This window comes from Bison bison, unplaced genomic scaffold (assembly GCF_000754665.1).
Source record: "Bison bison bison isolate TAMUID 2011002044 unplaced genomic scaffold, Bison_UMD1.0 scf7180017864508, whole genome shotgun sequence".
NCBI classification, from domain to species: Eukaryota; Metazoa; Chordata; class Mammalia; order Artiodactyla; family Bovidae; genus Bison; species Bison bison.
This window is the reverse complement of record NW_011495064.1, coordinates 7,787,378-7,799,749: the sequence shown is the minus strand read 5'-3', so window position 1 is coordinate 7,799,749 and position 12,372 is coordinate 7,787,378. Positions and strand designations below refer to the sequence as shown.

Sequence of the window (12,372 nt, the reverse complement as noted above, 5' to 3'; positions counted from 1 at the left end):
GCAGGGCGCAGAAGGTGAAAACTGGAGATTCCCCTGAATCACCCAGTGTGCAACTAGCGAGCTGGGCACAGCGCAGCCCTGGATGGAGACAGGACGTTCGGTGGGCAGGAGCACTTGTGGTGGGGGGCAGGGAATGCAGCCTCTGCTAGGCTGAGCTGGTCTGAAAGGGGCCAGGGCTCACCTGGACTTCTCACCGTGGCACCTGGACCCAGAAGATGCTCCAGGGCACTTTGGCTCTCAGAACAGCCGAGCTTTGCAATTCAGCCTCCTTCCCTTCCCCAGGAAGGGGGCTCCCTTGGGGGCAATAATCCTGAAGCTTTGGTGCAGATCAGGTCCACCAGACCCCTACAGGAGAGCCTGGAGATGCGAAGGATGAGGAAGCTCACCACGGGGGCTAAATTCCGCTCAACACCCACATATAGACATTGCTCCTCTAGTACTGAGTGGCGGAGAAGGCAATGGCACCCCACTCCAGTACTCTTGCATGGAAAATCCCATGGATGGAGGAGCCTGGTGGGCTGCAGTCCATGGGGTTGCAAAGAGTCGTGACTTAGCAGCAGCAGCAGCAGCTAGGGCCTGGACTAGCTGTAAGGAAAGTGTGGGTGGGGTGAGAGTGACAGCCAGCAGCTCAGGGCTCAGGAAGTGGACCCTCATGGCCTGGCAGGGGGCAGCCGGGGTCGGGGAGCCTCACTGGGCCCTGTCTGGGGGCGGCAAGGTGCCTGGGAAGGGTCACGTGTATCTTGGCACAAGGCCAAGGTTTCATGTATGGCTGTAGCCTCAGGACTGTCCAGGCAGCCCATGTGGTCTGCGCGAGGGCCCAGCTGGGCAGAGGTGGAGGCCAGAGCTCAGAGAGAAGGCGACAGCTGGCTGATCCTTGAGGCTCTGGCAGGTTCTTGGCACATTTGCTTGATTGCTGCGTATGTGACAAAGCAGCGGATTCTTTCAAGAGTGTTGGAAACAGGACTCCTTTGGCAATTTGGCAGGGAGTTTTCCAGGTCTAGAGGCTCCAATCAGCTCCTACAACCCTATCCACAAACAAGTCCCTCCAAAGGGAAACACCACTGGCCACCAGAAAGTGACACTTTCTGTCCTTCCATCGCTGTTACTGTTCTTACATCTCCTGGGCTGAGCTCTCGTTGCAGGTCAAAGGCTTTGCCAAGAACTTTAGCCTCACTGTCCCCTTGGATCACATAATAAGAAACATCGCTCCCGTTTTGCAGGTCCCAAACCTGCATCCTAATGAGATAAAATAATGGCGTGGGGTGGGGCTAGGGGAGCAGGGGCTGAGACTCAGGTCTCCTGCCTCAGCCCACTCTTTCTTATTCCTGTGGTCAAATACACACAACATAAAATTGACCACGTTATTCATCTTTTAGTGAAGGTTCTGCGGCATTAAGTACTTTCACGTGTGGTAGCGTCAGCCCAGCATCCGTCTCCAGAACTGTTTTCATCTGGCAAAACTGGAACTCTGGGGACTTCCCTGGTGGTCCAGTGGTTGAGAATCTGCCTGCCACTGCAGGGGACACAGGTTTGATCCCTGGTCCAGGAAGATCCCACACGCAGCAGGGCAACTAAGCCCATGCACCACAGCTACTGAGCCTATGCTCTACAGCCTGGGAGCCGCAACGACTGAAAGACATCACCTGTGTGCTGCAACTACCGGAGCCTGCATACTCTACAGCCTGTCCTCTGAACAAGGAAGCCACCACAATGAGAAGCACAGCTAGAGAGTAGTCCCTGCTGGCTGCAACTAGAGAAAAAGCCTCACACAGCAATGAAGACCAAGCACGGCATAAAACAGAAACAAATAATTGTTAAAAACTGAAACTCTGCACCATTAAAGAAAAGCTCCCCAGCCCCTCCCTGGCGCCCACCCTTTTACTTTCTGTCTCTATGAATATGACTTCTCTGGGGGCCTCGTATACTGTTTTGTCCCTTTGTATCAGCGCTTGTTTCACTGAGCATAATGTCCTCAAGGCGGGACAGAACCATAGGAGAAGGTGCTTTGCAGCCCACAACCTCAAAGATAGGGGGCCAGGACTTTCCACTGTGCCACTTGGCTACTTAAGCCCACACTCTTTTCTTTCTTTCTTTCTTTCCCCATTTGTTTTTTCTTTTTCTTACAGTCTTTTATTTTATTTTTGATTGGAGGATAGTTACTTTACAATATTGTGATGGCTTCCACCATTTATCAATATGAATCAGCCATAGGTATACATGTGTCATCTCCCTCTTAAAGCTCCTTCCCACCTCCCTCCCCATCCCATCCCTCGAGGTTGTCAGTGAGTACTGGGTTTGGGTTCCTTTAGGAATAGACCAAGTATTTATAGGCATAAAAACAAAGGCAGACACTATAAATAAAAGACTACTATATTTGATTCTATCCCCTTAAAGAAAATAAAAAAATTAAATTTGCACACATAAAAAGAATAACCCAAACAAAATTTACAAATAAAATAAGCAACATATGATTCACTTGGAAGAATTATTATAATTGGATAAGTAGAAGATTAATATGGAGGAAATGGCAACCCACTTCAGTATTCTTTCCTAGGAAATTCCATGGACAGAGGAGCCTGGCAGGCTGCAGTCCATGGGGTCACAAAAGAATTAGAAATGACTTAGAGACTAAACAAACCACCACCACTACCAAAAGATTAACAATATCACAATACAAAAATGAGCAGAAATTACAACAGGCCATCAGCAAAAGAGGAAATACAGAAATCAACAAACTTAGGCAAGGCTGTCTCATAAGTAAACAAAGACATGTAAGTTCAAAGGAGATATCTCTTTAGCCAACTGAGTAACAAGATTTCTTTTTCATGATGATGTTGTATATTTACTACTCTAGGAATTGTAAGTCAATAAACACTTTTCTACAGGGCATCTTATGATAAACATTCTTTTCAAAAGTTAATCTTTCAAGAATGTGCCTTTTTAAAAAAAAATCACACATGTTAATAAAGATATATGTAACAAGGATATTTGGGCTTCCCAGGTTGCTCAGCGGTAAAGAATCTGCCTGCCAATGCGGGAGACATAGGTTCTATCCCTGGGTCAGGAATCTCCTAGAGAAGGACATGGCAACCCAGTATTCTTGCCTGGGAAATCCCATGGACAGAGGAACCTGGTGGGCTCCAGTCTGTAGGGTTGTAAAGGGTCAGATACGACTGAGTGACTGAGCACACACGTGGACTAAACGTAAGCCCGCACTCTGGATCTTACTGTGGGTGGTATTCTGGCTGAATTGTGTCCCCCACACTCCACCAAAATTCATAGGTTGGTGTCCTCACCTCCTTCCCCAATATACTTTGGAATGTGACTGTCTTGAGAGTTAAAGCCTTCACATGGCCAGACCCTAACCCGATATGATTGGGGTCCCTGCCGGAAGAGATATGCCAGGGACAAATCCACACAGAGGAAAGGCTGTGGAGGACCCAGGGGACGCAGGGAGAAGGTGGCTGTCTGCACGCCACGGAGAGAGGCCTTCAGAGAAACTGACCCTGCCAGCACCTTGACCTTGGACTTGCAGTCCCCAGAACTGTGAGAAAATCAGCTCCTGTTTTCTGAACTCCCTGATCTGCAGTATTTTGTTATGGAGCTCGAGCTGACTAATACAGATGTGGCCACGTACTACCCAGTGTGGAAGGCCCAGGTCGCAAAGTGGCCACAGTCCTTGCCCAGCTTGATCTGTGGGCGTGGAGCAAAGCGGTTCCTTGATTTTGCAGTTATGTCTCATTCAGAGATGGATGTGGTTTCTAAAGCTGCCCAAGGATCATCCACGGATGACCTTCAAAACTCTGAGTTTCCGTCAAGGCAGCCCTGCTGCTGGTCCCCAAAGCATGGTTTCACCAGCCAGACCTGACTTATTCTCACACAAGTTCCCAGGGCCAGTGCCCCCACAGAGATGTCACAGATTCACCAGCCCCATGAATCATCCTTTCAGAGCCTTGCTCTGGGAGAGGAAAAAGCTCACAGAGAAAGTAGCTTGGCCCCTGAAATGAGCCTCCACCCCCACCCCCACCCCAAGGAAAGTCACCAGTCTTCATATCACAATGACAAAACTTTGGTCTCAGATTTGGGATGATTCTCCACTATTTCTCAGTACACTAGGTTTGAAACTGTCACCTTCTGGTACCATCATGTGTGTCTAAGTTTCGCTCTTCAGTCAAGCAAATAGAGAAAAAAATTTCCTTCTTTTTTTCTTTTGCTTGTTCTAAGACCTATAAGGGATCTTCCCTGTGGCTCAGATCATAAAGAATCTGCCTGCAATGCAGGAGATGCAGGTTGGATCCCTGGGTTGGGAAGATCCCCTGGAGAGGGGAATGGCAACCCACTCCAGTATTCTTGCCTGGAGAATCCCGTGAGCAGAGGTGCCTGGAGGTCTACAGTCTAGATGGTTGCAAAGAGTCAGTCATGACTAAGTCAGTCATGACACACACACAGAGCAAGGTTGGGTTCCCTAATCTTGTTTTCTCTGCCAGGTGCTAAATAATGCTGGCAGCGCTCACCTGATTTCACTGATGAGCACCATCACAGAATGTATCCATTAAACAGATATTTGCCGAGTGCCTGCTCTGGCCAGGCACTGTGTGATGTCTTAGAAAAATACTGTTTAAGATAAGCATGAAGTTTCACTTTATCAGCAGGATGAACAGAGTTTCTCTCCTCACAAAAGTAACAAATTCCTCCCACTGCAGTGGGAGGCTCACCACACTCCTAATCGATCCTTCTGTTCACCCAAAACTCCTTTCTCTTATGGTCCATAGCATCTTTCAGACCTTTCCTTTGACTCACAAATCCATCATGGAATCTCTGGCTATGACCCACTGGTCCCATTTCCTGGCCCCTGAGAAAAGGGGCACTAAGAGATGTACTATCTCTTTCCCAACTCAAAATATCCCAGGCTTACTGTACAGCACAGGGAGCTCTGCTCAAACTTATGTGGCAGCCTGGATGGGAGGGGAGTTTGGGGGAAAATGGATACATGTGTATGTATGTCTGAGTCCCTTGGCTGTCCACCTGAAACTGTCACAACATTGTTAATCAGCTAAACTCCAACATAAAGTAAAAAGTTAAAAAAAAATCCCCCAGTCTCTTCACTCATATTCTCCCTCCTCCCAAGAACAGTGCCTCTTTTGGGGTTAATCTCTCAGCCCCCAGCCTGCATACAGTCTTACCTCTCAAAAGTTCTGCTTGGTCTCATCCTTATATCTATGTCTACGGCTTCCTCCACCCAGTGTCTGGAAGACTCTGGGCTCCCCACCATAACTGAAGCCTTCCCTTCTGTTAATCATTTTCCTATGAAAGCACTGCCCCATCTCTCCTTGCCCATGTTCTTAGAGAAACCTCTGCCCCAGCCCTCATCACCCCCACTGCCCACCTACTCCTCAGACCCTTAGGGTCCAATTCTGCCCTGCTGCTTGAACTGCTGGTTAAAAAGTAACCAGAAACTTCTGATTTGCATTCGCTTCTCCACTGGGACCACTTCACACCCTGACCACTTCCTCTTCGAAACTCCACCCGCGGGCTCCGTGACACTCATTCCCCTTTGGGTCTCCCTCCCGTCCCCCTGATGTCTCTTCTCGGGTGCTTCGTCGATTCCTCTCACCAACCCCTGCAGCTGAATGCAGGCATTGTCTAACGCAGCGGTCCCCAACCTTTTTGGCAGCAGTTTTGTGGAAGACAATGTTTCCAGGGACCAGGGAGGGGGAGATGGTTTCACGATGACTCGAACATGTTACACTTATTGTGCACTTATTTCTTTCATTATGACATCAGCTCCACCTCAGAGCATCAGGCATTAGCTCCCAGAGGTTGGGAACCCCTGGTCTAAAGATCTGTGCTTACTGCTTTCTCTAGCAAATCTCAGGGATTCCCACAACTTCACCTATCAACAAATGCTGATGGTCAAGACCCGTATCAATTGCTTCCTCACACCACCCTATCTGCAAATACCTTCATGCTACCTGCACAATAAGGGCCTCCCTGGTGGCTCAGTGGTAAAGAATCTGCCTGCCAATGCAGGTTCGATCCCTCTAGAAAATCCCCTGGAGAGGGAAATAGCAACCGACTCCAGTATTCTTGCCTAGGAAACCCCATAAACAGACCAGCCTGGCAAGAGGAGCCCGTGGGGTCACAAAGAAGTGGACATGACAGCAGCCTAACCACACCAACCACAGCCTGCACGGAATGCACTGTGTTCACCCACCTCTGGTATCTCTTTTACCACCACAGGCACAAGCGTGCCCAGCTGATGAAGCATGTGCAAGCTGAAACCCAACCCGCGCCCTAGTCACCAGTGGGTTGCCTGGTCTGAGCTGAGTCCGAGTTTGGACAGAGGAGGAAGCTCCTTTCCCTAATCTGCTCAAAGGTACAGTACGGATTGGGATTTCCTCTGAGTCCTTCTTTAACACTTACGTATCCCTCTCCCTACTTGATACTCAGACCTGAATCTTCCAATTTGCCCCAAATATGCAATGTACTGGAACGACCTAGCGTGTCTCTTTCCATTACTCCTGCAGCAGTGTCCACCTGGTGAGAACCTCTTTCTCCAACGCCCTTTGGCCTGGGTAGGTTCTGAGCGTTGCTCCCCGCTCAGAACCTCCTATTTAGTTCCTCGTGTAAATGGTTACACGTTTCTTGTGCACTTATGTCCCTCTGGCTTGACTTGTGACTTTTGACTAAGAACCTACATGCTCCATTGTTGGGTGGACTGACGGCAGGATGCAGACTGGCGCCCACAGGTGCTGCTGTGTTGAGCTCAGCATTCCGGATAAGCCCAGGTTTTAGCTCAGTACTGTGAGGTTGCAGTTTGGAAAACAGGCATAGACCAGACCTTGAGAAGGATACAGGTGAACCTTGAAGGAGCCAGATCAAAGAATTGCTTTAAACTAACATATTTTAAAAATATGTGTTTACTTATTTGGCTGTCTTGGGTCTTAGTTGCAGCCCATGGACTCTAGAGCACACAGGCTCAGTTCCCCGCAGCATGTGGGGTCTTAGTTCCCTGACTGGGGATTGAACCTGCATCCTCTTCATCGGAAGGCAGATTCTTAACCACTGGACCACCTGGGAAGTCTCTTTTTAAAATTTATTTATGATTATTTTTAATGTGGACCATTTTTAAAGTGTTTATTGAAATTTTTACAATATTGCTTCTGTTTTATGTTCAGGTTTTTTGACTCCGAGGCATATAGGGTCTTAGCTCCCCAACCAGGAATCAAGCCCACATGGAAGGTGAAGTCCTAACCACTGGACCACCTGGGAAGTTCCCAAAACTAACATTTTTAATTAAAGAAATAATATACAATGACAGTAGGTAAATAGAAAAGCACAAATCAATTAAAAGAAATTACTTCTAATCCCTACACCTAGAGATTACCATTGTCATCATTTTGCTCTATAACCTTACAAATATTATTCTACTTATATTTAAAATATACATATGATTTACCTCTCAAATGAAATTACTATATTACCTAATTGTAACTTTGTTTCATGAGCATTCTCTGGTGACATAAAATACTTTGCTATAGAATTATTTTTCTAACGTCTAATAAGTAGTATTCCACTCCATGGTTGTACCATAATTAATTCAAAAACTTCCTAGTTAGGTTGAATTTTACTTTTGTCTATTTTATATGCTGCTTAAGTCAATATCTTTGTAACTAAACATTTGGTTCCACGTGAATTTTCTCTTAAGAATAGACGCCTAGTAACAGAAGTGCTGGGTCAAAGGTTAGGTACATTTTAAAACCCTTTGCTCTCTGTAATTAAACATGCCCTGAGAATCACCATCCAACTTAACCATCCTATCTGAGATCGGTGACTTGCCAATTTTTATCGCACTTTCCAAAACAGATCTGATCCTTTCAGATCACAGAATTTTAAAGCTGGAAATAGTCTAAGAGATCTGCCCTCAGGTCTCACATCTGACTACCACTGGAATCAACCGGGGCTGGAGCAAGGCATTACGTATATATTTCTCTAAGCTCTCCAGGTGATTCTTCCATGCAGCCAGGTTTGAGGACACTGCTGCTGCTACTGCTGCTAAGTCACTTCAGTCATGTCTGACTCTGTGCGACCCCATAGACAGAAGCCCACCAGGCTCCGCCGTCCCCGGGATTCTCCAGGCAAGAACACTGGAGTGGGCTGACCACTAATATTGTCCAAATACCACATTCTAGGTTTGGAGAGCCTAACAAACAGGAAAGGTATGCAACAAATTGACCCAGGAAAGGAAGACAAATGAAAATGTCTCCAAAAGATAAAGGAGAAGAAAATGACGCATTTAGGTGGAAAATTAAGAAGTAGTCATTTATATTAATTATTGGTGAGAGAATTGGTTTATATTTAAAATCTACGTTTGTAAGTGAAATCTCATTCTAAGGCTGCAGGCTATTTAAGAACACACAGTAGAAGAAACACCAAGCTTTCTTCCATTCCATTGAAAAACCACGCTTACAAAATCAATTCATAAGTATTTGTTCATCTTAAAACATGCATGTTTTGCAAATTATAATGTTGATCTGAGTGTTTCTCATTTTAAACCAGGATTTATACCTAACCTGACATGATTTTACAAAAGATTTTAGATTTACCTAATTTGCAAATTTTATAGTTTAATTTTTATAAGCAGTAGAAGAAACATCCTTTATCAATGGTGACACCAAAAAGCGATGGTACCTGAAGGGACAATGAATAATTAATTCCACCCAGGTAAATTCTCAAGAGTTTGAGGGCGAAAAACACTTGCATTTTTTAAAGTGAATACATATAAGAAAGAAGGAAAGGAGCATGGAATCTTATAGGTGAACTTTCCATGAATTTTATAGATGAACTTTACATAAAAGACACAAAACTACATTTTTAAACAAAAATCAACCCTGAGATACAAGTGAAGTAATTGTTTCCTTGTAGGAAAAAAATAAAAAGTGCACTTGGCAATGGGGTGCATGTGTCTTTTCTGACCATGTTTTCAGACCCGATGTTCACTGCAGAAATGTTTACATTAGCCAAGACATGGAAGCAACCTAAATGTCCATCAACAGAGGAATGGATAAAGCTGTGGCACATATATACACAATGGAATATTACTCAGCTGTTAAAAAGAATGAAGCAGTGTCATTTGCAGCAACATGGATGAACCTAGGGATTGTCATACTGAGTGACCAAAGTGTAGAGTCTAAAAAGAAATGATACAAATGAACTTACTTACAAAGCAGAAACAGACTCCCAGACTTTGAGAAGAAACTTATGCTTACCGGAGGGAAGAATGGGGAAAGGGATAGTTAGGGAGATTGGGATGGACATGTACACATTGCTATATATAAAATGAATAGTCAACATGGACCTACTGTATAGCACAGAAAATGCTTCTCAATATTATGTAACAACCTAAATGGTAAAAGAATTTGAAAAAAGAGTAGATATATGTATAACTTCTTTGCTATACTGAAACTAACACAGCATTGCTAACTATACTTCAATATAAAATAAAAACTTAAAAAAATGCACTTGCAAATTAAAATACTTCCAAGTAGCAGCAAAATATTGTTCGTTCAGCACATAGGGAAGAAAAATCGTGTGTGTGTGTGTGTGTGTGTGTGTGTGTGCGCGAGCGCCTAAGATCAAACATCTAGAGACCAGCTGAATCAGCAATTGCGACCAAGGGTGGCTTCCAGTTACCACTTTACAAGAAAAAGTGATTGTAGCACCTTTTTTTTCTGAGAACAGAAATGTTCTCAGAAAGGAAAGAAAAGTTTTTTCTTTTTCTCTTTTGGCTTTGTTATTTACTGCCTTCAGGAGATACACTGCTTGTGGTTTTGAAAGTCTGAATTGCCTGCCACTAAATCTATCTCCCACTGGTGAAATGAAGAGTTATTTCACTAGTATTAGTCACAGCAGTGGTAAAGAACCTGCCTGCCAATGCAGGTAGATGTAAGTGATAGGAGTTTGATCCCAGGGTCAGGAAGATCTCCTGGAGGAAGAAATGGCAACCTGCTCCAGTATTCTTGCCTGAGAATCCCATGGGCAGAGGAGCCTGGTGGGTTACAGTCCATGGGGTCACAAAGATTTGGACAAGGACTGAAGCGACTTGGCACGCAACCAATGAGCGACTCTTTAAATGAGCACCCCCTGCATTGCAGACAGCAGTTGCTGACACGGCCTCAGGTTCCAGAGAGCTTAGAATACAGAAGAAGCGGGTAGATTCCCTTTTATGGAGCAGCTCACTCTGCATCTCACTTCACTAAACCCCCTTACAGGAGGCAACCAAAGCCAGAGGCATTCCTAGAAGCCACTGTCTGGATTTTTTGATACAATGAAGCCAATGAAAGAGCCACAAGTATAGATTAGACAAACCAGAGCAGCTTCGTTTGGATGATTTCGTCATCTTGTGGGAAAGTTATGCTAAACCTTCTGGCTTAATTCTGCCCTTTTTCCATAGTGCGTATCAGAATCCTTAGGTGACCACATCTGGAGGAAACTCCCCAGGTGCTTCTGAGGGTTTCCCACCCTCAGCACGATGGACGTTTGGGCTGGTCACTCCTGGCAATCTCTATCGGGGGCACGTGCCCTGTGTATCGCAGGATGTTCAGTGACCACTCAGTGCCGGTAGCCATCACCCAGTGATGACAAAGAGAATGTCTCCAGACATCGCCAGCTGTCCCCTGGGGCACTGTTCCCCCTTCACTGACCCCTGGGGCGCTGGTCCCCTTCACTGTCCCCTGGGGTGCTGTTCCTCCTTCACTGTCCCCTGGGGCGCTGTCCCCCTCACTGACCCCTGGGGCGCTGTTTCCTCTTCACTGAGTTGAGAACCATGTTCCAGTGGAGAGCTCTGCTCTGGGGGAGAGTGTGCACAGGCTGGAATCAGAGATGGGGACTGAACACAGCGACAGGCTGGAGAAAGGGCATCTGTGGGCAGCATAACGCGGAGGATGGCTGGTAACGATAACAGCAACAGTAGCCACACTCTGAGAGCCTACAGTATACCGGGTTCTTGCTTTCATCCCCAAACATGTCCATATGTTACCACAGCTTGCAGATCAGAAAGCAAAGACTAAACAGTATCCTTAAGGTACCCAGATGCTATGATCCTGGGTTGGGGTCTGAACCCGGGTCATCCATGCTCTTTCTGTTGCTCTAACAAGGACTATTATTATTATTAAATCACTTCAGTCATGTCCAACTCTTTGTGATCCTATGGACTGTAGCCTGCCAGGCTCCTCTGTCCATGGGATTCTCTAGGCAAGAATACTGGAGTGGGTTGCCATTTCCTCCTCCAGGACTAGAACTAATGATAGACTGTGATATTTTGAACAAAATAAGGTGCAATGCGGTCACATTAGAAAGAGCCTAGAGACTCATACTGAGTGCAGTAAGTCAGAGAAAGAGAAATACTGTATGATACCCCGGATATGTAGAATCTGAAAAGAGATAACGCAGATGAACTTAGTTACAAAACAGAAACAGACTCAGAGACTTAGACAACAAATTTATGGTTGCCAGGAGGGAAGGATGGGGGCAAGGGAGAGTAAGGGAGCTTGGGATGGACATGTACACACTGCTAAATTTAAAATGAATAGCCAGCAAGTGCCCACTGCACAGCACAGGGAGCTCTGCTCAACGTTACGTGGCATCCTGGCTGGCAGGGGAGTCTGGGGGAGAATGGATACACGTGCATGTGTGGCTGAGTCCCTTTGCTGTCCACCTGAAACTATCACAGCACTGTTAATCAGCTATACTTTAATATAAAATAAAAAGTTTTTTTTTAAATACCTAGATTACCAGGATAAGGAGCTGGCTTTTTAAATGCAAGTGACTCTCTCCTCACTTATTTTGATACTTTCTCCCAGGCAGTGGCTATTAACTTTGAGCAAGAACATACTTTTTTGGAAAAGAATGTTCAGGGATAATTAAAAAGACACAGACTATATTAAAGGAGAAAACAATACTGGCAAAGCAACTAGTTATGGTCCAGTTAGATGCTTAAAGTATACATGTGACATGTTGTTAGTAGTCTCCACATAAAGAAAGAAAATAGAAACTCAGGGATTATTTATTTTTTTCTTGTATACTTGAATATGTATGCAGGGAAGGGTCCTCTTAAGTGAGAGAAGTTTCCACCATGTCCTAATGTAAGTGAGGATAAGACATCTCCTGGGGGCTTCCCTGGTGGCTCAGTGATAATTAATCTGCCTGCCAACGCAGGGGATGTGGGTTTGATCCCTGATCCAGAAAGATTCCACATGCCCTGAAGCAACGAAGCCCCTGCACCAGAACCGCTGAGCCCACATCTCCTAGAGCCCATGCAACAGAGGAGCCACCACAATGAGAAGGAAACACCCCAGCACGAGAATAGCCCCA

General features: G+C 45.6%; 1 protein-coding gene across 3 annotated transcripts in view; it reads right to left on the bottom strand.

The window, feature by feature from the left end:
- Positions 1-12,372, bottom strand: part of IL1RL1 (interleukin 1 receptor-like 1) — a 72,697-nt gene that overhangs the window by 59,708 nt on the left and 617 nt on the right. The window lies entirely within an intron of this gene.